The following is a 26183-nucleotide window of genomic DNA, read 5'->3' on the forward strand; positions in this document are numbered from 1 at the left end:
AATATAACAGGGAAATTTAAAATATTTTGAATTGAATAAAAATGAAAACATAACATTAAAATTTAGATGATACAGGAACTTAAAGCAGTGCTTAGAGGAATTGTGTACATTAAATGCCTATATTAGATCAGATAAAATATCTTAAGACAATACTCTAAATTTTCTACTGTAAGAAACTTGAAAACAAAAAATTAAATTAAATCCAGAATAAAAAAAAACCTAAAAGTGGAAATTAATGAAGTTGAAAACAACAACAAAATAAGAAATATAATAGACACCAATGCTTCTTTGAGAGGTATCTTAAAAATAGAAAATAAAATCATGCCATTTAATAAAAATTGAAAAATAAATAAAACCGAACACTTGTTTCTTGAAGAAAAAGGTCAGTAAAACTGGCAGGTCTCTAGCCAGGTGAACAAAGGAAAAAAGAGAAAATATACAAATTACAAATCTCAGAAATCATAGACAATATTATAACAGGTTAATAGCAAAAAAATATATACAAAATACTATACCCATCAATTCAACCATTGAAATGAAACAGTAAACTCCCAAACTCCTAAAACTCATCAAAGAATAAAATATTTCTGTGTCTATTAAGGAATAGAATTTATACTTTAAAACTCTTCAAAAACCAAACTACAGGCCCAGATCAAATTTTATTAGTGAAATTTAATCAACTAATCAAGGACCTTAATCTATATTTCTGTTTTAATACACAATATATTGTTGATCCATTAACACTAGACTCATGCAGCATTGTACATCATGTCTGAACAAAGCTTATCGTGCACAGTTGTTTGTATAGAAAAAAAAAACATACAGGCTATGATTATTACAATAGCTTTAAGTATGTTTTGCGTACTCAGAACCCTAAACCTACTTTTGCCTTCCCCTACACCTTGTTTATCCTACTCAACACAAGACACACACAAAAAAAAAGACAGATTGGAAAGGAAGAAATAAAACTGTCTCACTGTCAGAAAACAAGATTTTTTACCTAGAAAACCACAAAGAATCTAAATAAAACAGGCAACTAGAACTAAAAAGCAAGTTTTTAAGGTTGCAGAGTATAAGGACAACATGAAAAAATCAATTTTGTCTATATGTCACAATAAATAATTAGAAATTATCATAAAGGTCATAATATACAATGGCACCAAATATCATATAACACAGGTATGCGTCTTACAAAATGTGTGTAAGATCTTTATGCATAAAGTCATAAAGCACAATTTTTTTTTAAAATCAAATAGTACCGAGAGAGACACCAAGATGGCGGCATAGGGTAGACACCGGAATGCAGCCTACCACAACAAATTTGAAGTTAGAACTGAAAAACAGGGGAAGCATTGCCCTGAAGTGCTGGACGGCTAGCTGAGAGGAGGCTCTGCCATCTGGGAAGGCGAGAGAAGGCACACTGAACCTCAGGAACTGTGAAGGTACGGAGAACTGTGTGCTCGAAAAGGCACTGGCTTACTCCTGGCGCGCAGAGAGGGCGGGCCGGGCTGAGTTCCCTACTGGCTTACTCCCAGTGCGCAGAGAGGGTGGACAGCTAACGCGCAACTGGCTTTCTTGTTCGAGAGGAAAACAGAATCAGCCAATTGCTTTGATAGACGGCCCCAGACAGGGAGAGGCCAGACTGTCAGGCAGTGGGCAGAGATCTCTCAGAGGTGTGTGAAGCCAGAGGCCATTACTGCGGGACTTGGGGAGAAGCCCAAGGGAAATCAAAGTTTGTCTGCACCAACCTGAGACTCCGCCCAATCTCTGGCTGAGCACAGAAGCTCTCCCAGAGGCTGGCTTTCTCTAAGAAGGGACTGGCAGGAATCCAAAGCTTGTCTGTGCCTTTACCAAAGAGGTGCGCGCGCCTGCAACCAATCTTCCAAAACTCTCCGAGAACAGGTCTTTTCTAAGGCGAGACTGACAGGGAACGAAAGATTGTTTGCGCCACCCCGAGACCCCACCCTATCCAAGCAGAGTACAGAAGCCCTCCTAGCTGAGACTCTGCTGATCCTCACAACCAATTGGCTTGGAGATCAAAGCTTCCCAGTGATACCAACAATAAGCAAGGCTTAACAACAAGACTGCACACACAGCCCACAAAGGGCTACACCAAGACTGTCCACCGCAGGTAACTGCGAAGGCTGTGCTACTGGGCTCTACCAGAACATCTAGAACACAAAGCTATTCCATCAAATCAGGGAAACAACTAAAATGCAGACAAGAGGAAGGAGACAAAGGAAGGAGATGGAGGAAAAGAAAAGATTGGACATTGAGTTCAAAACTACAGTTATAAGGTTATTTAACAATATCCTAAAAAAGGCCGATAAAATAAATGAGACCTATGAGGATATGAAAAGGGAGCAACTAGAAATAATAAGGGATCAACAAGAAATGAAGAAAACATTGTCTGAAATAAAAAATATTATACAAAGTCCTAAAAACAGACTGAAAGATCACAAGAATCAAGACAAAGATTTAGAACACGAAGAGCCAGAGGGCACTCCTCTGCAGAAGGGAGAAGATAAGAGAATCCAGAAAGTTGAAGATAGTGTAAGAAACCTCTGGGACAATTTCAAGCGAAACAACATCAGAATTATGGGGATTCCAGAAGAAGAGAGAGAGCAAGATACAGAAAGAATACTGAAAGAAATAGTGACAGAAAACTTCCCCCACATGGGGAAAGAAATAGACTTACAAGTCCAGGAAGCCCGCAGAACCCCAAACAAAAGGAGTCCAAGGAGGACCACACCAAGACACATCATAATTAAAATTCCAAGAGCAAAAGACAAAGAGAGAATATTAAAAGCAGCAAGAGAAAAGCAGGTAGTTACCTATAAAGGAACACCCATACGATTATCAGCTGATTTCTCAACAGAAACCATGCAGGCCAGACGGGAATGGCAAGAAATATTCAAGGTGATGAATAGCAAGAACCTACAGCCAAAAATAATCTACCCAGCAAAGCTATTACTCAGAATCAAAGGACAGTTAAAGAGCTTCACAAATAAAAAAAAGCTAAAAGAGTTCATCACTGCCGAACCAGAATTATATGAATTGCTGAAGGAGGTTATTTAGGAAGAGGAAGAAGATAAAGATAAAAATTATGATCAATAAATACGTAACTATCAACAAGTGAATCTAAAAACCAAGGGAATTAAAAAAATCTGATGAACAATATTAACTGGTGAATATAATAGAATCAGATGTATGGAAGGGGAGTGGACTGACGATTCTTGGGGAAAGGGGGAGTGAGGGTGCAGGAAGAGACTGAACAAAAACTGTGCACCTATGGATGAGGACAATGGGGGATGGGGATGAGGACAATGGGGGATGGGGAAACTGGTGGAGGGGAGCAATTGAGGGGGGGGAAGAGGATCACATTTGTAATAATCTGAATAATAAAGATTTATTAAAATAAAAAAATAAAATAATAAAAATAAAATAAAATAGTACCAAAGTTAATGGAACAATCTACTAGTATACTGTGTTTCTGATTAAAAACCTCAGTAAATCTTAATATGTCAATTCTTCCCAAATAAATGTACAATGCAAGTTTGATAACAATTTCAAATTTGATTTTGGGTTGTTGTTTTTTTAAACTTGACAAGCTGTTTCTAAAATCTATTATATAAAGGCCAAGAAACTAGAGTAGCCAAAACAATTCTGAAAATTTGAATGACATATGCACCTGATTCCCATACATACCATAAAGTAGGTGAGACAGTGTGGTTTATGGTTTTGGCAGAAAATAGATATATACCAGTACATCAAGGAAGCACAATGGAAAGTCCAGTATAGATCTTCCCAAATGGCTAATTTCCACAAAGATGCAAGGTCAATTCAATGAAGAAAGGGTTTTTTCACACATGGCTCCAGCATATGGAAAAGACTGCATATATCTTCATATCTCATATTCAATACAAAAAATCCACCCAAAATGGATCACATACCTAAATAAAAACCTAAAATTTTATGGTGCTTGATAGAATGGATCAAATAAGCTCTGCCTTTCTGATTCTTGGTTATCAAATTATTCTCTCAATACCTGAGAGAGAGGTTAAAATCAACAATAATTTTGCATTTGTCTATTTCTCCATTGTTTGTTTTTTGCTTCAAGTATTTGAAAGCTCTGTTGTGGTGCATGTACATTTATAATAATAAAAATGTCATATGCTAATTAGACCTGACAGCCAAATGACCTTCTAGACCAGTGTTTTTCAACCTTTTTTGGGCAAAGGCACACTTGTTTCATGAAAAAAATCACGAGGCACACCACCATTAGAAAATGTTAAAAAATTTAACTCTGTGCCTATATTGACTATATATAAAGTAATTCTCTTGAATAGGAATCAAATAAACACAAAGAAAGTATTTTATAATTACTTTATTATGAAATATTAAGTAAACAAAATAGTGAAAAATTATAAAATTCTTGTCTTGTCTGCACCTACGGCACACCAGGCAACATCTCACAGCACACTAGTGTGCTGCGGAACAGCGGTTGAAAAATGCTGTTCTAGACAACCATCCTGACAAAGCCAGGTCTGCAAGGGCCAAGCACCTTGAACGAATTTCATGCATCGGGCCTCTAGTACTATCTAAATAATAATAAGAATAATAATAAGAAGAATATGCAAATTAACCATCACTCGGCTACACTCACAAGCCATGCCTGCCAGCCAATCAGGAGCGAGTATGCAAATTAACCCAACCAAGATTGCTGCAGCACAGAGAGAGCAGGAGGCTTGGGTTGCCCTGGTAATGGAGGAAGCCAAGCTTTCCGCACACCCTGATAGGCCCAAGAGTGGAGACTCAAGGCTACAAAGTTTTAATTATAGAAGATAAATAAATCCCAAATACCAAGGCCTCCACTTGGGTCACCAGGGAGCGTAGCCAGCTTGCAAAACACCCAGGCCCCTCGTCCAGGCTGCCCCATGCCCCAAAGGAACCCCTACTCTTAACCTGGACACCCTTCCAGGCAAACCTGCTGGGCCCCACCCAGGCACCAGGCCTCTATCCTATCTAATAAAAGAGTAATATGCAAATTGACCATCACTCTAAAACACAAGATGGCTTCCCCATGTAATCAAAGATGGCTGCCCCCATGTGGACACAAGATGGTCGCCACAAGATGGCTAGCAGGGGAGGGCAGTTGGGAGGGATTAAGCCTGCAAGGGAGGGCAGTTTGGGGGGCACCAGGCTGGCAGAGGAGGGAAGTTGGGGTGACCAGGCCTGCAAGGAAGGGCAATTAGGGGTGACCAGGCCTGCAGTGGAGGGCAGTTAGGGACAAACAGGTTGGCAGGGGAGCAGTTAGGCATCAATCAGGCTAGCAGGGGAGTGGTTAGGGTGTGATAAGGCTGTCAGGCAGAAGCAGTAAGGGGCAATCAGAAAGGCAGGCAGGTGAGCAGTTGGGAGCCAGCAGTCTTAGATTGTGAGAGGGATGTAGGATCGGGTCTAAACAGGCAGTCAGACATCCCTCAAAGGGTCCCAGATTGGAGAGGGTGCAGGCTGGGCTGAGGGACACACACCCCGTGCATGAATTTTGTACATCAGGCCTCTAGTTTATAAATAGTTATAGTTCCTTAAAGTATTAACCCTATTATTATAAGGACATGTCTCTCATTTGCCTTGTAACCCTTCTGTTTTTGAGTCTTTGCTTATATTAATATAGCCACTCCAGCTTTTCTAATCTTATATAAATATAGAATTTTTTTCCCTACTTCTTGTGTCCACTCTATTTGTGTCTTGTGTCTTATTATAGCCCTTATAGACAACATGCAGCTGCTTCCAGTTCTTGCTTTTGACCTCTCTGAAAAAACTGTTTTTGGACTGGAATGTTTTGCCCATTTTAGTTGAAGTAATTATTGGTATGGTAGTATTTAGGTCTGCCATTTTGATGTTTGTTCTAGTTTTTATATTTCTCCTTTTTCCTTATTTTAATTAAAATTATTTTTAGTATTCCATTTTAATTCTTGGCGTCTCCCTCCAGGGTTTTGTATTTCATTTTAGTGTTTGCCAGAGCTTATCAAAACCATCTCTAATTTATGACAATGCTCTTAATGTTTAATCAGTTAATTTAAAATATTAAAAACTTGTAGCAGTCTCTACCCAGACTATCCCCATCCTTTGTGTTATTGCTGCCATATATATATATATATATATATATATCACCAAAAATTTATAATTTTTCTCTCAGCCACCATATGTCTTAAAATTTAAGATAGAAAAGGAAATTTTTAATATTTTATATTTACTAACTTATTACTTCCTGAATACTATATTTCTTCTTATAGGTCTGAGTTACCATCTGTATCCTTTTTCCTTTAGCCTAAATAACTTCCTTCAGAAATTTTAGATCAAGTATGCTAGATTCGTTGGATAAAAAAATTTCTGGTGGATAGTTTCAATCATTTGAACATGTCATTCAATAACTTCTGGACTACTGTTTCTGATTAGGAGTCAGTCATTAATTGTATTTTATTCTCTTGCCTGTAATTCACCACTAACCCCCATGTTATTAAAGGGTCAACTGTACATTTATAACCTTTGATCTCAAAATTAACACGAATGTCCTCTTTAGATACACAAGACTATCAAAGGCACCTCAGTTGCCTAGTAACATTGTAATACCATTTAAATCATGATTATAAAGAATTATACTAATGTTTTCAAATCTGTCTCACCTCAAATTTTCCCACCCTAAATTGTCAGCATAATTTCAGCTTCAGGCAAACAACTCAGCCAACTTCTGAGTTTTATTTCTTTTAAAATTTTTGAAAATCTATCAGCTTTTCCTGTCACTAAGTGAACAATTTCCTTTAGGCCATCTTTCCTGCTGTTCACACAGCTCATCTTAACAAGCATTGATGTATTAATAGATGAAATATTATGCAAAATAATGACCTACTGTTACAAGAAGAAAAATATTTAAATCTCTTTCTAGCATGAAAATAATCATAACAAACATAAGCATAAATAATGCTTAGTAAAAGACCCTGGACAAATTCATTTATTTTCCCTCAAAACATTGATAATATTTTGTGATTGTAACCTGGTGTTATATGGACTTTTATGACAGGACCTAATTGTTTTCTCACTTTCTTAAAAATAGGTTGAGAACCGCTGCTGTAGAGCCTAAGACCATCAGAAAACACAGATATTTACATTACAATTCATAAACAGTAGTGAAATTACAGTTATGAGGTAGCAACGAAAATAATTTTATGGTTGGCGGTCACCAAAACACCAGGAACTGTATTAAAGGGTCACAACATTAGAAAGGTTGAGAACCACTGATATAGACAATCAACCTGAATGACCAACTGAAGACTAGCTGAAGAGAAGTCTTACAACCAAACATTTACAGAATTCACATGGAGACTGGTAGGAAGAAAGGAAATGCAAAAAGGACTGGCTGTCCTCCCATGGGTTAATATCTCAGTTGCAAAGGTTCCCACTGAGAAGCATGGTGTCTCAACCTCAAGCCAGGTTCCCACCCAGAGCACCAGAGCCAAGAAGAGACACCACGTCACATCTAGATGTGAACATCAGCAGGGATTCTGTCCACCTGAAAAAGACTGGAGTCAAATGGAGACACAGGCTTCCTCTTAAGGGGCCAGTGCACAAAATCTCATTCATAGCCACTCACCCGGGGCTATGGCAGAAGGTAGAGCAAGCCCGTTCATGCAACATCAGCCTGGGGGAATGCAATAGTCTCAACCTTTGGGTTCCCTGTGAAGCTTTCTCCCTGTTAAGGAATCAGCTGTGTGGGACAAGGTGTTGAGGTTTAGGCAGATGTAGGAAGTGTCAGTGACTGAGTGGTGTGGCTTTGGGGCAGGGACCATTCCTCCCACTTTTCCAAGAACTTGATTGGTGCATCCCCTCATAGGAGATCCTCTAGCCCCTCTTTGGGCTCTGGGTTGCTTCATCCTCCTGACTCCTGGTAGCTGAACCCTGTTAAGGGCTGGGAAAAATCTGGGACAGACTGGATTGTGTGGCTCTTGGGAAGGGCCCACTTCCCCTACCATCACCTAAGACTGACCAGCACCTCCCCCTCATGGGAGATCTACTAGCCCTATCCTGCCAACTCCCAGCAGCCCAGCACTGCTGAGATCAGTTTCCTGGCAGAATCTGGGACAGGCTGAGTTGTGTGGCTTTAGGACAGGGTCCATTTTTTTTTTTTTCTTGCATGAAAGACCAGTGCAGAAGCCCCCTTTCACATGGCCAAATATTGGTATGTTTTGGCCTGAAAAACTCTGCTAGCCTCATCCTGATGACCCAACCAGACCACAAAGATGCACATACACTCAGTGAGTGACAGCTAGACTTGGCATACCCTGGAACATTTGCTGAATGGCCTCAGACGCAGCACTGGCATGGAGTTTTAACCTGTATCAATCTAGTCAACACAACTTGTCTCTACCTGGCGACTCACTGAGAGCCTACCTCATGAAACTTGAGTACCACCAGAAGCTCTTTTTTGTGACTGGGTCTAACATGTAGCCAGAAGTCAGAGGCAGATCTTGGGCTGACTTTGGACTTCAACAGACCTATCCCAAGATGCAGTTCTGGTAAAAGCCAGCCTTGGTTCACAGCTTAGTCCTTCCCATTCACTCCCAGGTCCAGTAGAGGCAGCCACAAACTGTGAATTGCTTTGTAATGCCAAACAGGTTATCCAGGGCCAATCACAGACAGTGTCTGACATTGTCCTGCACTAGTGTTCCCCACAAGAGATCTCAGAATAAATATACTCACTGGCCACCTTCAGGCAACAGCAGAGCAGGATCTAATTAGCTTCACAAGTGGCATATCTTGGCAGGCATCCTGCTAAGGTGTATTCTATCTTTTGTGGGAAGCACCTGCATAGCAGCCCATGCACCGTGGTCAGGGTTTATCCTTATAGTCAGATATTCTGAAGGTTGACCCCACACACAAATAAACCAATAGCAATCAAGACTCTATTACAATAGGAGAGCCCACATAAACTACATAAGAGAAATCACTGAAGTATCTAGCTAAGGTGATACCTACCACACAAAACCTACTAAATAAGACTACCCTACTGATGGTCATACCTAATACATAGAAACAAACCAAATAGGTAGGAAAAAATGGGGAGACAAAGAAAAATGCCCCAAGTGAAAGAATAGGATAAATCTATGAATAAATAAATAAATAAATAAATAAATCATGAAAGAGCTAAATGAAATGGAAGAAAGCAATTGATCACATATAAAGTTAAAAAATGTTTTTAAGAATGCTCAAGAAACTTTGAGAGGACTACAAAAGCATGACTAAGTACCACTATATATATAAAAGCCCAGCAACTGATCAGTGGAATGACCAGAATGACTGATCGACTAGTTGCTATGATGCACACTGACCACCAGGGGGCAGATGCTCAGTGCAGGCACTTCCCCTTGGTGGTCAGTGCGCTCCCACAGTGGGAGCGCTATTCAGCTGACAGGGATGAGCGACTGCTCCCGCAGTGGGAGCAGTCATTAGCAGGCCCAGGATGAGGCTGAGTCTCTGCACATATCAAATGCCTGAGACAATCCAGATTCTGCCTGACCCATCAGCTGATGCAGGCCCTCTAAGGTGTGTTCTAGAAAGAGCGCAGGGGGCTGGCATAGGCAGATGGCAAGAGGGGATGTGACAGTGGACTCCACGGGGAGGCTGTCCTGATGGCTGAGGATCCTGGAGCACAGATGCCCTGAACATTCCTGATGGTGTCACTGACCTGACATCACACATAAAGGACATTCACTGAGTGGCTCTGGGGTACAAAGCTTTCTGCCAGGTTCCTCCAGGACACAGAACACACTTTTACCCAAGACATTACCCCAAAATATCAGCTCAGACTAATTTCCTCATTCAGCAGCAGCTCAGAGGGCGGGTAAACAGCCACTCAGCTGACTAGGATGTGAGGTGCTTCCACAGTGGGCCAATCCCTGCAAGTCCCCACCAGTGCATGAATCCATGCACCAGGCCTCTAGTAGAAGCTATAAAAAAAGAATCAGTTAGGAATGAAAAATACAATGTCTGAAATGAAGAATACACTATAAGGAACAAACAGTACTTTGGATCAAGCAGAAGATTAAATCAGCAATTTGGAAGACAAGATAGAAAAAAAAAAAAACAATCAAGCATGCACACATATACAAAAGAAAGAAAAATGAGGATAAGTTAAGGGACCTTTGGGACAACATGAAGTTTAACAACATCCTCATCATAAGGATACCTGAAGAAGAGACAGAACAAGGGATAAAGAACCTATTTGAAAATATAATGACTTAAAACGTCTTTAACCTGAAGAAAGGAAAAGACACACAAATTCAGAAAGCTTAGAGAGTCCCAAACAAGGTAAACCCAAACAGGCCCCTATAATGACACATTCATTTTTGTTTCTGTAAAGCACCAATAATAATAAAAGCATAATATGCTAATGAGACTGGAGAGCCAGATGACCTTCTGGACGAAGCCAGGGCTGCGAGGGCAGAGGCAGCTGCCTGGCCCTTGTACTAATTTTGTGCCTCTACTTAGGAGTACATAAACATGTGGACATTTGATCTTCTCACTTCACTACCAGTGGTAGTAACAATAACTCAACATTTTAAGACTCGCTTAGGCAGCTATGATGCTGCAAGGTGAGCTCCAAGAAGGCAGAGATTTATTTCTGCTTTGTTCACAGCTGTATCGCTAGAGCCTAAAATTGTGTCTGGCACAGTCAGATTTTCAATTTTAATGAATCAGCATAGGTGATGAAGCTCAACATAAAATGTAGTAAGTGCCACTGATTTTTAAAGTGAGACTTTAGAATTAACTTATTATAAATATCAGGGGAGTGTATTAATATCAGAGAATTCCAAGCTTGGGAGACAGTCGTATCTAAAATTAAGCATAAAAAGTAAAGAGAACATGGGTCATTAAGAGATGTAAAGAACAGAGAGCCCAGGTAGAAGCCAACAAAGTAATCTAAGTCCCTGGAGCTAAAGAATGCACTGTGTAGCCTGGCCGGTGTGGCACAGTGTTTGAGCATCGACCCAGGAACCAGGTTGACTCCCAGTCAGGGCACATACCTGAGTTGCGAGCTTGATCCCCAGTATGGGGCATGCAGGAAGCAGCTATGGATGATGTTTCTCTCTCATCAATGTTTCTTTCTATATATCCCTCTCCCTTCTTCTCTCTCTAAAAAAATCAATAAAAACATTTTTTAAAAGACACATGGTGTGTCCAAAGAAAAGAGTGACGCAGAAAGGTCTGAAAGGTTACCTGAAAGAGAGAAGGGAGAAGTAACACTGGAACAGCAGGTTATGGTTAAGGTCACTGCAAGGTGAACACAGGGCTGTGAATGGCAAGCCCCAGGGTATGGATTTTATTCCCTCACCGTAGAGAAGCTGCTTTCTGTTTCTGAGCTTGAAAATGAAAACTACCATCTCAGTCTCAGAAAGCTTCATCTTGCAGCACTCCAGAGCGATGAGGAAAGAACTGGAGGCAAAAAGTACAATAGAGAAGCGGAGCACGCCCTTCATGGACATAAAAACTAGACCTGATGGCATGGGATGGCTTCCTCCAATTAAATCCATCTCATTTTAAAGAATGCAAGTTTGTATAACACACTTCGGATTGGCAGAAAAAGATTAAAGGCAAAATGCTAAAAAGCCTGGGAATGTAGCTTTCTTAGATCATCTGTCAAAAATTGATTCTTTCTTATTCTCAAAGGCCTTCAGGCACCAACTGAGGAATAGTAAAACCAAAGAGAAAAAAAAAAAAAGCTTTTAGAGGAGAAGATAGGAACACAAAGAGAAAGGAAAAGTCCACTGGCAATAGGCACAATGATATGAGAAAGGTATGCTTGGCAGAAAGAGCAAAAAGTGCACAGAGGCGATGAGAAAAAAGTGTAATCCGCAAGAAGTTATTCATAATAAACTGCACAATCCATAGGATGCATATATTATTAGAGAGTGCAGGAGAAAAGTGAAATTCAATTGCAAGAATTTGCACAGCCCTGGCTGGTGTGTGGATCATCCTATGCATTGAAAGGTTGCGGGTTCAATTCCCAGTCAGGACATGTGCCTAGGTAATAGGCTCCATTCCCAGTAGAGGGCATGCTGGAGGCAGCAGATGGATGCACCAATCTCACGTTGATATTTTTCTCTCTCCCTCTGTAAAAAAAATAATAATAAATAAATAAAATAATTAAAGGACTGATAAAGGGCAGTGCAGACCTAGTAATTATGTAAACTTCAGGCAATCAGAGAATTAGACTGTCATCCCCCTGCAATTTTCAGAAAGAAAGCAAAAGGGCCCAAACACTGAGGGCACGAGAGAGAAATAAAATTTGGATCCAGCAACATCTAGATATAAAGCTGTTACCAAAATTCAAGTGAGGTGGGATTCGATAGTAATACTAAACGCATTTCTGTAAGCTACACATACCAATTTGTAAAGTCTAACCTAAATGCAAAATAATTCTGACATAATTTAATCTCATGCTACTCATTTTTGTTTGCAATGTAAATTATATTATTATTATCTAAGAATCAGTACCATTTTTAAAAAGAAATGTTTGAATCTGGCTCTGCTCTACCAAATATATTTTCAACTGGACTGGTGTATTGGTAAAATTGGACGTGCAGGGTTGAGGTCTCAAACGTTTAGAGAAAAAATGGGAAGAGGTTAACTACCTGATGGGCATTTGGAGGAGGATGGTAACATGAAAGGCACATGTTATATGTTTCTGTCTATGTATACATTTCTAACTTTCCTATATGAAAAGGACAGGGATGTTTCTATCTCTTCCTTGCTCGGCACATGGCAGGAGTTTGATCATAATCTCCAGTCCATTACTTGGTGGCACTCATGCATTCGTCTACTTTTTTAGGATTGAATTCTTTGCATATGAAGCAGCATGTCACCTGTGCATGTTATATTCTACAATGGCCTGGAAATCATTTCTACTTTCCTGTTATATTATATATCCACCTGCTGTCGTTAGAGGTAAATTGCCATTTCTTGGTGATGACATGGATGGATTTTGATCATAACATGCTAACTAACAAAAAAAAGTCAGAAAAAGTCAAGAGCCATACCATTTCACTCATATGTGGGATATAAAACTGAAAGTGGCAAGTAAACAAACAAGGCAAACAAACAAAAACTCATAGACATAAACAACAGTATGGTGGTTACCAGATGGAGAGGAGGTGGGGAGAAGGGAGGTAGAAAAGTAGTAAAGGGGGTCAAATATATGGTATGGAAAGGACATTTTACTTTGAGTGCTGAGCACACAATGCAATAAATAGAACTGTACACTTGAATCCTATAGTTTAATTAACCAGTAACACCCAATAAATTTAATAAAGAAGAAAAATCTAGCTGAAAAATAATTATACTGGAGACTACTATCCTATATAATAAAAGGCTAATATGCAAATTGACCAGATAGCAGAACAACTGGTTGCTATGATGTGCACTGACCAACATGGGGCAGATGCTCAATGCAAGAGCTGCCCATTGGTGATCAGTGAGCTCCCACGGCGGAGTGCCACTCAAGCAGAAGCCAGGCTCATGACTGGCGAGTACAGCAGTGGTGGCAGGAGCCTCTCCTGTCTCCACAGCAGCACTAAGGATGTCAACTGACAGCTTTGCCCACTCCCATGGGAAGCCGTCAGTTGGATATCCCCCGAGGGCTTCCGGACTGCGAGAGGGTGCAGGCCAGGCTGAGGTACCCCCTTGAGTGCATGAATTTTGTGCACCAGGCCCCTATAAAACAATAAAGCATGTTATTTGGGGGAAAATAAATTGATTAACCTGAAAGGGAATTCACTTTAAGCCACTAAATGATTGGAATGGGTAAGTTCAATTCTTTCACACATCTTGCCCCACCCCTGAGAGAAATGAATTCACATATACCATTGGATTGTCAAATCAGATATTAATCAGAGATCATACCTCAGTAACATGCTTTCCTAAATAATTTTAGGTAGACATGAAATGAGGAGGTTCTGGTAAAGCAAACAGAAATTTGAATCAAAGGCAACTCCACTGGCCTTTCCGTCCTGTCTAGAACATGCACCACTGGCCCTGAGTAGACCAGATTCAGGGAGTTTCTCACACAGAAGTATTTCATTTATAAAACATGTCCATTTCACAGTCCAGAGTGTTGAAAAGCCTAACTGACATTCCCCAGGAGGCCATGTCTTAGCCACTCTACTTACTACAGCTAAGTGAGGTTAAATTAGGTCAGCTGATTCTTTCCTCTTCCCCCGAAGATCTACCTCTTCATCCATGCAGTATGGATTGCAGGTCAGCTATTTAACTCCCTCCAAGGCAGTAATTGGAATTGTTAGAGAGAAGTAAAAAAAATGTTTTATTCCTGCACTTGTGCAGATTTAAGTCCCATTTTATGTAATTTACTAGTTCAATTTTGATTGCAATCTGTCTTCCAGTGTAAATGCTATTTTGTTATTTATTTCATGAGACAGAAGGTTCCTCTACATTAGTCTTCTTTCCATATAAATTTTAACTATTTCTTATCACTTTGATTTCAGTTCATATTTTGGAAATCCTTACATGTAGAATGAAGGTTTAAACTGATTTCAGTATAGAAAGAGCATATTTAAGCACATAAATCTTCGGTAACTACTTTTTCAAATTAAAGTCACTGTTAAGTGTGTTCTATTACTAATAGAAGGTCACCCTAAAAATATGATATGAAAATATTTTCAGTGCAACATAGGAAGTGGGGAGCTTCTACTGTCTAATACATGGAATGTGTTCAATTTAAGAATTATGACGATTCTAAAAGTGTTATACCTTAGAGTTCCTAAAATTAGGGAAGGAATGAATGCTCATAAGCAAGCAAATAGATGTATGATCCAAGAAGTAGATGCTAAATTTTTAGTGGCTAAAATCTTAATTAAAAATTATTAAAAGCAGTACATTTTTCCTGCAATAATTGGAATAGATGTTACTTCTTGCCTTGAAAGAGTATGCTGTTTCTTTAGTGGTGCCCCTTCCTTACATCTATCTACACTAATAAAAGAGAAACATGCAAATTACCATCACTCCGCTATGCCCAACAGACTATGCAAATTAAACTGAAGAGATGGTGGCAGCCCTGCCACCTAGCTGCTCCAGGGGCCAGTGCCCGAGGCTGGCTACAGACAGGGAGACCAAGAAGCCACCTGCTCCATGATCCCAGGCTGCAGCCAGCTGGAGAAGTCGCCCACATTGCATCCCAGGGAAGATGGAGAAGCTGCCCACCTATGGACCAGGCACCAGCACCTGAGGCTGGCTACAGCCTGGTAGACAGACAAGCTGCCCACCCATGGCCCCAGGCACCAGCACTTACAGCTGCAGCCCAGGCAAAGTCACCTGCCCACCATCCCCTGTGGCTGCAGCCAGCTTGGGCACCTATGGCTGACCAGAGGAAGGGAAGCCCGAATCCCAGTGCCTGTAGTCAGCTGGAGGAGGAAATCCTGGGTCCTGGATGCGGGCTAAGGCAGAGATAGCTAGGGGCAGGCTGGCAGGCAGAAGTAGTTAGGAGCAATCAGGCAGGCAGGCAGGCGAGCGATTAGGAGCCAGCAGTTCTGGATTGTGAGAGGGATGTCTCACTGCCGGATATCCCCTGAGGGGGTCCCAGATTGGAGAGGGTGCAGGCCTGGTTGAGGGACACCCTTCCTCCTTTCCTTCCCTTCCCCCCTTTCCTCCCCATGCACAAATTTTGTGCACTAGGCCACTAGTATATATATATATATATAAGCCTAAGCGACCATTAAGACCAGAACAACCAGTCACTATGACTCACACTGACCACCAGGGGGCAGATGCTCAACACAGGAGCTGCCCACTGGTGGTCAGTATGCTTCCACAGTGGGAACACTGCTCAGCCAGTTGTGCAAGCTGCGCAAGGTAGCACTACTGGGCGGCAGCAGAGCTGAGTCCTGCCCCAGCTCAGGCTCCTCCCCAGCCGCCTGCCGACTCAACACTACTATATCCCCCCAAGGGGTCCTGGATTGTGAGAGGGTGCAGGCCAGACTGAGGGACCCACCTATGCATGAATCCGTCCACCAGGCCTCTAGTAATTCTATAGTATAAAATGTAAATAAAACTTCAGTACCTACATGATTGTTTCCTACATTTCAAAAGAAACTCTTGGTTCTGCACTGTTCTTTTCTTTACAAATTTGTGTGTTTCTTTAATTATTTTTATTGGTTCAAGTGATTAATATTTAATAAATACAATGGCTTTTTTAAAAATTTAAACCCCATTTGGAAATACATTTGAATTCACTGTATTTTATCTGAATATTTGGACCCTGAGATAAAATGATATACTTATTTTCTTCAAAATAATATGGATAGTGACATAAGCAAAAAAGATTTGAAAGGAGCTGATAATTATTGAAGGTGGTTTAAAGGTGCTTGACGTTTATTACATTATTCCTTTACTTGAAAATATTATGTTTAAATTTTTTATTTTTTATTTTTTATTTTTTTAAATATATTTTATTGATTTTTCACAGAGAGGAAGGGAGAGAGATAGAAAGCTAGAAACATCGATGAGAGAGAAACATCGACCAGCTGCCTCTTGCACACCCCCCACCGGGGATGTGCTCGCAACCAAGGTACATGCCCTTGACGGGAATAGAACCCGGGACCTTTCAGTCCATAGACTGACACTTTACCACTGAGCCAAACCGGTTTCGGCTGTTTAAATTTTTTATAACAAAAGATTTCTTTTAATTTTTAAATGGACTATGAAATTTCTCTCGGGCCACTCTTGGTATTTTAGTATCTTCATTCTAGTCACTGTGAGAAATACTTTCACCATTTATTGCCAAGAATTTTCTTTTTCAACTGTAATTTAACATTATAAGTAAAAATTATTTGGTTTTAATCTTGTTATTTGGCTTTATGCCCCAACCCTGTGAATCTCTCAGTGTTCTTCAAAAACATTAATTTCCATAACACCTGAGGAGAGGTTTCAGATATTCTCATTTTCTTGTTACTATTGTATTTTAGAAGAAAAGAGACTTAGAACTCATTTGAGGTCACAAAGCAATTTGCTGTAAATGCCAGCCTAGGAAACCAAAACTTCCTGGTTCTGGAAATGTGTCCTAAGCATTGGAGGCTGACTCAAACTGTTACTTTGGCTGAGACTACATTAGATTATAGACGGAGCCGTACTTTTCCATGCCACTGTCCTTCCATCTGAGAGTCACTGGTAGTTATGTAATTCAAACGAATCACCTCCAAATTTAAATTTAAAACGTGTTTGGCAATAGCTGCAGGCTTCATGGGTCCGTGAATATTCCTAGCCATCAGTCATAGCTTTATGATTTGTATCAGTCATCATGAGTAATGACTATCAGTGTCATAGGCCCTGGCTGAATAGTCATTGCTATGCAACCCAGCGAGATAGTAGTTAATGAGATTGATGCTGTCATTGATCTTGTCATTGATCTATGAAAATAGTAAAATTCTTACAATTATTTGTAGAGAAAATAGGGAGAATATTTTCTGTTCTGAATAGTCAAATATTTTCAGTCTACACATTAAGCTTATACCAATATACTATATATATATAGTATATAACATACATACACATATATATTTCATAGTTGGTATATGTGTTATTATGTTATAATATATATTATGTAACATATATTTTAGGATTATTTAATTAAAATAGATTTCCCAGGGGGACTAAATGTCAATGTACTGCCCTGAAAAAAATGTTGAGATACAGCATGGATGAAGCCGGAGAGCATTATGCTAAGCAAAATAAGTCTGTCAGAGAAAGATAAATATCACATGATCTCACTAATTTGTGGACTATAATGAACAACATAAACTAAGGAACAAAAACCGATCAAACCATCAAACCTCAGAAGGAAGGTATAGGAGGGAGGGGGTAAGGGGGAGAGATCAATCAAAGGACTTGTGTGCATGCATATAAGCCTAACCAATGGACACAAACACCGAGTGTGTGTGTGGGGCGAGGGGGCGGGAAGGAGGGCGAGCAATGGGGAGAAAAGAACACATATGTAATACCTTAATCAATAAAGAAAGGGGGAAATAAGAAAATACTGAGATATAAAATGTGTTTGTATTTCCCAATTTGCCCTTAATTAGTGAACTACAGTATAGAATATTGTCATTTAATGTTTTATAAAAGGCTCAAAAATAGCATGAAATTATTTCATACTTGGCCCTGAAAAGGGGAAGTTAAATGGTAGTTGTTATTTCCAATTAAGTCGGATGATAGTTTTCATTGCTGTGTCACAAATTACCACAAACTTAGAGGTAATGTTTTTAAAACAGCTCCCCCTGGCTAACTTACTGTGCTGTCGGTCAGGAGTCCAGCATAGCATGGCTAGGTTCTCTGCTCAGAATATCACAGGCTGAAATCAAGGGATCAGCTGAACTGAGTGCTTGTGTGGAGAATCTGGAAAAAAAAAAAGCCTAAGTCCACACTTGGTCTTGGAGGAAGCAAGATTCACATTGCTGTGGTCGGCCTGAGCTCCTTTGTCCTTAGCTTGCCCTCAGAGGGGACCATTCTTGGGTACCAGAGGCTGCCCACATTCCTTGCCATACAGCCTTCTTCATCCCCAAGTCAAACACAGCAGTTCAAGTCTTTCTCATGCTCTGTATCTTTGACTTAATCTTCTGTGGCCACCCAGAGAAAATTCTCTGCTCTTAAAGTGCTCATTTGATAAATCTGAACCACCTGGATTCTCCCCTATCCTAGGGTCAACTGATTTGGGTCCTTAATTGGACCTGCAAAATCCCTTCCCAGAAGTATCTAAATGACTGTTGGAATGAATAAATGGGAATAGGTGTGTGTGTGTGTGTGTGTGTGTGTGTGTGTGTGTGTGTGGACCTGGGGCTGGAACCTTAGGGGGCCCCTTTAGAATTCTATCACAAATGGTATTATATAAAATAAAATTGTACTCTATCTTCCACATCCAAGTATTTAAACCAAATTATCCAAGTGACCATCTTTAAATATCCTATATACTTGTGTCCACTGGGACTGCTATAATACCACAATCTGGGCAGCTGATAAACAATAGATGTTTATTCCTCATAGTTCTGGAGGCTGAGAAGTCCCAGATCAACACAAAAGTGAGAGAACATTCCTACAGTGTTTTCACATAATAGAAGGGGCTCTGTAAGGTCTTTTTAATTTTTATTTTATTCCCTTTTTTTTTTTTTAATTCAGAAATAGAAAAAAGAACATCTTCTCCCTCCTATGCACTTATGCTTGGAGTGGCAAACATATGACATCACAACTCATATACCTTTTTCTCCATGTAGATCCTGGGCAATTTTTTAACATCAAAAAGTTGGGCCTAGAGCAGGACCCGCTCCCTATCATATGGGTGGGCTGTGGTAGAAAGAGTTCACGTGACATTACTCATCATATTTCATGGGGCCCCTAACCTCCAGGTGACCAAGATCTGCTCTGGATCCTTGTGTCTCCAACATTCACGTGTACACAAGTTACCTGGGCCTCGTTAGAACACAGGGTGGGTTCGCTGGATCGGGGAGGGAGGTGGGGTCTGATCTTCCGCATTTCTCCCAAAGCCCAGTGCTGGATCCTAGACCTTTACCTGAAGGGCAGGGCTGGGAGCCATGGCCCTCGCCCTGGTGGCAGGTTAGGATCACCTGGAGGTTTTAAGAATCATCGTTGGGCTCCACACCCTCCCCAAAAGGGCTCTGCTCTCACAGTCTGGGTTGGGGTCTGGGCATTGGCATATTTTAGGGAGCTCCCTGGATGATCCTAATATTCAGCTAAGACATACCACACTGGGACAGCAGACTTGTCAAGCAAACAAAATTTTCATATTCTCTTTTTTGCTAAAATGTGAAACATAAGGGGATTCAGTGAGGATGTGTGGAGAGCACCAAGAACAGTGTGTGTCTGGCACACAGAAGCTCAAGGAATGTTGGCCATTTAGTACCAAGCGTTGTATTACAAACAGTCAGGAACTGTACAACACAGACCGCGGGCCTAAATGTAAATGAGGGACTTAAGGTAGCAACACCCATTGATGTTTCAATATTGGTTCATCCATTGAAACAAATGGACCACATAGCCCTCCGCCCAACCCCATTTCCCCTATTATTAGCATTTTAATAATAAATGCTCCTGGGATCTGAACCCAAGCTTGGAAATCAATTTGGGTACTGTTATGAATCATAATGTAAATATCTGTTTTCCGATGGACTTAGGCGACCCTGCTAGCGGTTCTCAAGCTGTGGGTCATGACAGGTTGAGAACCGCTGCTGTAGAGCCTAAGACCATCAGAAAACACAGATATTTGCATTAAGATTCATAACAGTAGCAAAATTACAGTTATGAAGTAACAACAAAAATAATTTTCTGGTTGGGGGTCACCACTACATGAGAAACTGTATTAAAAGGTCAAGGCATTAGAAAGGTTGAGAACCACTGTTATGGATCCTCTAGGCAGCCCAGTGTGTGCCTCACAAAAGCCAATGGGTAGGTTAGAGTCCACCTATTTTAATGAGGGGTTGGGTTTTATGAGCACAATAACCACCTTTGTCCAGTAGCATGAAAAGGTGGTTTTAAAGTTAAAATGATAACCTGGGCCCTGGTCAGTTTGGCTCAGTGGATAGAACATTAGCCTGTGTGGATTGAAGGGTCCAGTGTTTGAATCCAGTCAAGGCCATCTGCCCCATTGCAGGCTCAATCCCCAGTGGGGGTGTGCAGGAGGCAACCAATCAATGATTCTCTTTCAGTATTGATGTTTCTATCTCTCTCTCCTTCTCTCTTCCTCTCTGAAATCAATAAAAATATATTTAAAAAATTCACTCTGACCTGTTTTGCTCAGTGGATAGAGCACATGTGTCAAACACAAGGCCCGCGGGCCAAATCCATCCTGCCAGGCCTTGCAATGTGGCCCGCACCGCGCTGTCATCACTGCACTCCACTGCGTTTCCATCACAATGACAGTTTATGACTGTTCAGTAAACCATTCGGCCCGCGATTTAGGCTGGATTTTAGATTTTGGCCCCTTCTCTGATTGAGTTCGACACCCCTAGGATAGAGCATCAGCCTGAAGGGTCCCAGGTTTGATTCCAGTGAAGGGCATATTCCTTGGTTGCAGGCACATCCCCAGTAGGAGGTGTGCAGGAGGCAGCTAATCTATGTTTCTCTCTCATTGATGTTTCTAACTCTCTATCCCTCTCCCTTCCTCTCTGTAAAAAATCAATAAAATATGTTTAAAAATAAAATAAAATTCTTTTTTTTAATTAAACAAGGCTCTCTGCTTCTCCTGTTAGTCAGACAGCCTCTGCTCCTGCACAGTGCCAGCAGCCACAACCCTAAGACACGATGGTGAAGGTCAGAGTTGGCTGCACTGGGTGCCTGGTCACTAGGGCTGCTTTTAACTCTGTCAAAGCAGATATTGTCACCATCGATAACCCCTTCATTGACCTCAACTACATGGTCTACATGTTCCAGTTTGATTCTACTCATGGCAAGTTCAAAGGCACAGTCAAGGCTGAGAATGGGGAATTGTCATCAATGGAGAGTCCATCTCCATCTTTCAGAAGCGAGATACCACCAACATCAAATGGGGTGATGCTGGTGCTGAGTATGTTGTGGAGTCCACCGGTGTCTTCACTGCCATGAAGAAGGCTGGGGCTCACTTGAAGGGCAGAGCCAAGAGGGTTATCATCTGTCCCTTCTTCGGATGTCCCCATGTTTGTGATGGGTGTGAGCCGTGACAAGTGTGACAGCTCCCTCAAGATCGTCAGCAATGCCTCATGTACCACCAGCTGCTTGGTCCTCTTGTCCAAGGTCATCCATGACAATTTTAGAATCATGGAGAGAGACTCATGACCATAGTCCATGTCATTACTGCCACCCAGAAGACTGTGGATCGCCCCTCCGGGAAGCTGAGGTGTGATGGCCGAGGGGCTTTCCAGAACATCATCCCTGCTTCTACTGGTGCTGCCAAGGCTATGGGCAAGGTCATCCCTGAGCTGAATGGGAAGCTCACTGGCATGTCCTTCTGTGTCCTCATCCCCAATGTGTTGGTTGTGGATTTGACCTGCTGCCTGAAGAAAGCTGCCAAATACAATGACATCAAGAAGGTAGTGAAGCAGGCATCAGAGGGCCCCCACAAGGGCATCCTGGGCTATACTGAGGACCAGGTTGTCTCCGAAGACTTTAACAGGGACACCCACTCCTCCACCTTTGATGTTGGGGCTGACATTGCCCTCGATGACCACTTGAAGCTCATTTCCTGGTCTGACAATGAATATGGCTACAGCAACAGAGTGGTGGACCATATGATCCACATGGCCTCCAAGGAATAAGAGCCCCCTGGATCACCAGCCCCAGCAAGAGGAAGAGAAGCCCTCAGCTGCTGAGGAGTCCTTACCCCAGATTGATCCCCCAACACTGAGAATCTCCTGACCACCTTTCCATCCCAGACCCCCTAAAGAAGGGGAGGGGCATAGGGAAACCTACTTTGTCATTCACCATCAATAAAGTTCACTGTTCCCAGCCAAAAATTAATTAATTAATTAATTAATTAATTAATTAAAAATATATCCTGGGCTGGCTCTCAGATTCTGCTAACTTATGACACCTCACTGGAAAGTTACAGAGGTGCTTTTTCTCCAAAGTATAGGATCTTTGTTCATATAAAGGCACTAGTCCTATTCATGAGGACTTCACCTTCATAATTTAATTTCCAAAGACACCCCCCCCTCTAAATACCAACACTCTGGGTGCTAGGATTTAACATATGAAATGGAAGTACACAAATATTTAGTCTATAGCACTTTGTTAACACATCTTACAAGTCTTAGGCATCAGGACTTTGATTTGTTTTGTTTTTATTTATTCTGGTTGTTTCTTAAATTATTTATTTTCAGTTCATCATAGATAAGTTTTCACCTTTGTAATATAGACCCAAATGTAGCAATGCATTCTTATGCCCGTGTACTGATACATCTAGGTTAAAGCATACCTATTTGCTAATGATCCTCTAATTAATTGTGCAGATTGTCAGTGTGCTTGCTTATGACAAATGATGATGAATATAGATTCAGAACATACTAAATCTGATTTGACTACCATACTACTGCATTGAGTACTATCTTATATAATAAAGCCCAGTGACCAAATGGCGGAACAACCAGAACAACCAGTTGACCAGTTGCTATGATGTGCACTGACCACCAGGGAGCAGACACTCAAAGCAGTAGCTACCCCTGGTGGTCAGTGCCGTTCAGCTAACCGCGTTGAGTGGCACTCCCACAGTGGGAGCAGCCACTCAAAGGGCAGGTCCACAGCGGCTCAGTTGATTGGACGAGTGGTGCTCCCACTGAGGACCAAGCCCCACAGGCCATGCCCCCCTCTAGTCTATAAATAAAGGCAATAGTAATGTTATGCCAGGTCTGTACCATATGAACACTTGTTTTTTATAAGGATATATAGTTTATTTCTGAAATGGAATAAAAGCCAGGTATCATATGATTGCTGTATAAGGCAAAGCACTGTATCATTCTTCACTAATTCTGGTTAAGCTTTGATTATTTGTTTTCTGAAAAAATATCAGGTAAGCTCAAGAACTATCATGATTCAAAGATCCTTAGAATCATCAAAGTGGCTTGAAAAGTAATCATATTTTAGAACCATCATTTTTATTGCATTCATATTGATTATTGGCAGATAAAATCTTACATTTACTACTATCTGAGATAAGATAGTATATTGTCATAAAAATTATTGTTCTTAAGAAATGATGTCGTTTCCAGAAAACATCTTTTAACTAGGTCCAAAGAAACTAAGTTATAAAAACTAAAAAAATAAAAAACATAATATTACTATTTCATAACACTGTGAATATTAGCATTTGGTCATGAACAGTGGTAGGCAGAATTCATTGGGAAACTAGAGTAGATAAAAGTAAACTGTGTGGCCGAAACTGGTTTGGCTCAGTGGTAGAGTGTCGGTCTGCAGACTGAAAGGTTCCAGGTTCGATTCCGGTCAAGGGCATGTACATTGGTTGCAGGCACATCCCCAGTAGGGGGTATGCAAGAGGCAGCTGGTTGATGTTTTTCTCTCATCGACGTTTCTAGCTCTCTATCCCTCTCCCTTTCTCTCTGAGGAAAATCAATAATATATATATATTTTTTAAAAAGTAAACTGTGTGATATTCAGACAAGAAATGAAAATCAAATACAATGTTGATTGGTTAAAATGAGTTTGAAATTCAGGGTCTCAAACTAAGATAGAATATCTGAGATGCCAAATCAATGAATCAGAATCTGTGTCCAAAGATAAAGACTGGGAAAATATCTCATCAGAAACAAAGTCTACATACTACTAAGACTTCAGAATCAAGAAATCTTGATTAGATATAAAAATAAATTATAAAAACATGAATCAGATTATTATTAAACCCTTTAACATCTTTCCATTATATTTAGTATTCTAAATCTAAATTTTTTACTGTATCCATCAGGCTTTGATTAGAAGAACAGGAATCACTCTATGAATTCCTTCTGAAAGGATTTAATTTAGGAATTAGGGAATTGTATAACATTGTAAGAGCTTAAATAGCAAGTGTCCAGGGAGCTGCCATCAAAAGATGGGGCTGAACCCAAAGCATGGTACACTGATGTGCAAAGAATCTTTGTTCATTGCTATAAGTGTAATACACTTGAGTTTTTAATACTGATCTTGCACCCTGAGAACTTGCTAAACATTTTAATTAGTTCTAGTAATTATTTTGGGATTTTCTTTATGCAGCATTATATCATCCTATCTAATAAAAGAGTAATATGCAAATTGACTGTATCTCCACTACACGCACAAGCCATGCTCACCAGCCAATCAGGAGAAAGTATGCAAATTAATTCAACCAAGATGGCTGCAGCCATGGAGAGAGCAGGAGGCTTGGGTTTCTCCAGTAATGGAAAAAGTGAAGCTTTCCACATACCCTGGCAGGCCTAGGCTTCCACTCAAGGCTACAAAGTTTCAATTATAGAAGGTAAATAAATCCCAGATACCAGGGCCTCTACTTGGGTCCCCAGGGGGCATGGCCGGCCTGCAAACCACCACAGGCCCTTTGCCAAGCCACCCCATGCCCCAAGGGAATCCCCACCTAATCTGGGACACCTTTCAGGGCAAACCAACTGGCCCCCACCCATGTACCATGCCTCTATCCTATCTAATAAAAGAGTAATATGCAAATAGACAACATGGAGGAACAACCAAACAACCAGTCACTATGATGTGCGCTGACCACCAGATGGGGGGTGCACGGACATGGTAAGCATTGGCAGCAAGCAGCAGAGTGTGGAACATGGTGGGCGTCAGCCAAGGTGGAATGGTGGAGAGGTAAGTGGGAGGCACTAGAGCAAGGCAGGGCACTGGTTGCTGACATCTAGCCAAGCCTCTGATGGTTATTGAAAATTCTTTGCTCCCATGTGCCATAGTCCTCCTGCCTACTGCTCACACCTCCTGCCAACACCAGCCCCACTCACACCCACTACCAGTGCCAGAGCCACTTCTCCCACTTACCGCCAGCGATGGGCCTGCTTGCACTCACTGTGGGCTCTGGCCCTGCTCATACCCACTGCTGATGCCCAATGCTTGTCCCAATTGCTCGGTGCTGTCAATGGTTGTGAGCGGCGGCTGCCTGCCCAAATCATCCATGAGGGCTTCTCCACCATCCCCTGCTCTTGAGGGGCAATTGGGGCAGCAGTCACTGCTTGCACCCACTGGCCCCAATTGCTCCATACTGTCAGTGGGTGTGAGTGGGGCTGGCACCATCAAAGCATGGGAGCAGCAGCGGCAGAAGCAGGGCTGCCTGCAGACAAGGGGCCAGGGGCAACAGGGACAAGTGGGGGGTGAAGATTATGGGCCAAGACCCACCCCTGTGCCCACCTCAGCCTCGCAGCCCACAGTTCCTTTCAAGGTGCACAAATTCATGCACTAGGCCTCTAGTAATTATAATAACTCCTTTGAAATCTTTGTCTTCAAAATTCAATATCTGGACTAACTCACAATCTCTAATTGCTTCTGTTTTCCTGATTCTTGGTTATACTTTCTCACAATTTTAATTAATATTTAACATTTTAGATAATATATTGTAGACACCCCAAATTTTTATACTTCCCTCC

At 41.1% G+C, this 26183-nt stretch overlaps 1 pseudogene; it reads left to right on the top strand.

Moving 5' to 3' along the window:
- Nucleotides 1-21372: 21372 nt before the first annotated feature.
- Nucleotides 21373-22499, top strand: LOC118726260 (annotated as a pseudogene).
- The last annotated feature ends 3684 nt before the right edge of the window (nucleotides 22500-26183 follow it).

Source organism: Pipistrellus kuhlii, unplaced genomic scaffold (assembly GCF_014108245.1).
Source record: "Pipistrellus kuhlii isolate mPipKuh1 unplaced genomic scaffold, mPipKuh1.p scaffold_m20_p_1, whole genome shotgun sequence".
In the NCBI taxonomy this organism is placed as follows: domain Eukaryota; kingdom Metazoa; phylum Chordata; class Mammalia; order Chiroptera; family Vespertilionidae; genus Pipistrellus; species Pipistrellus kuhlii.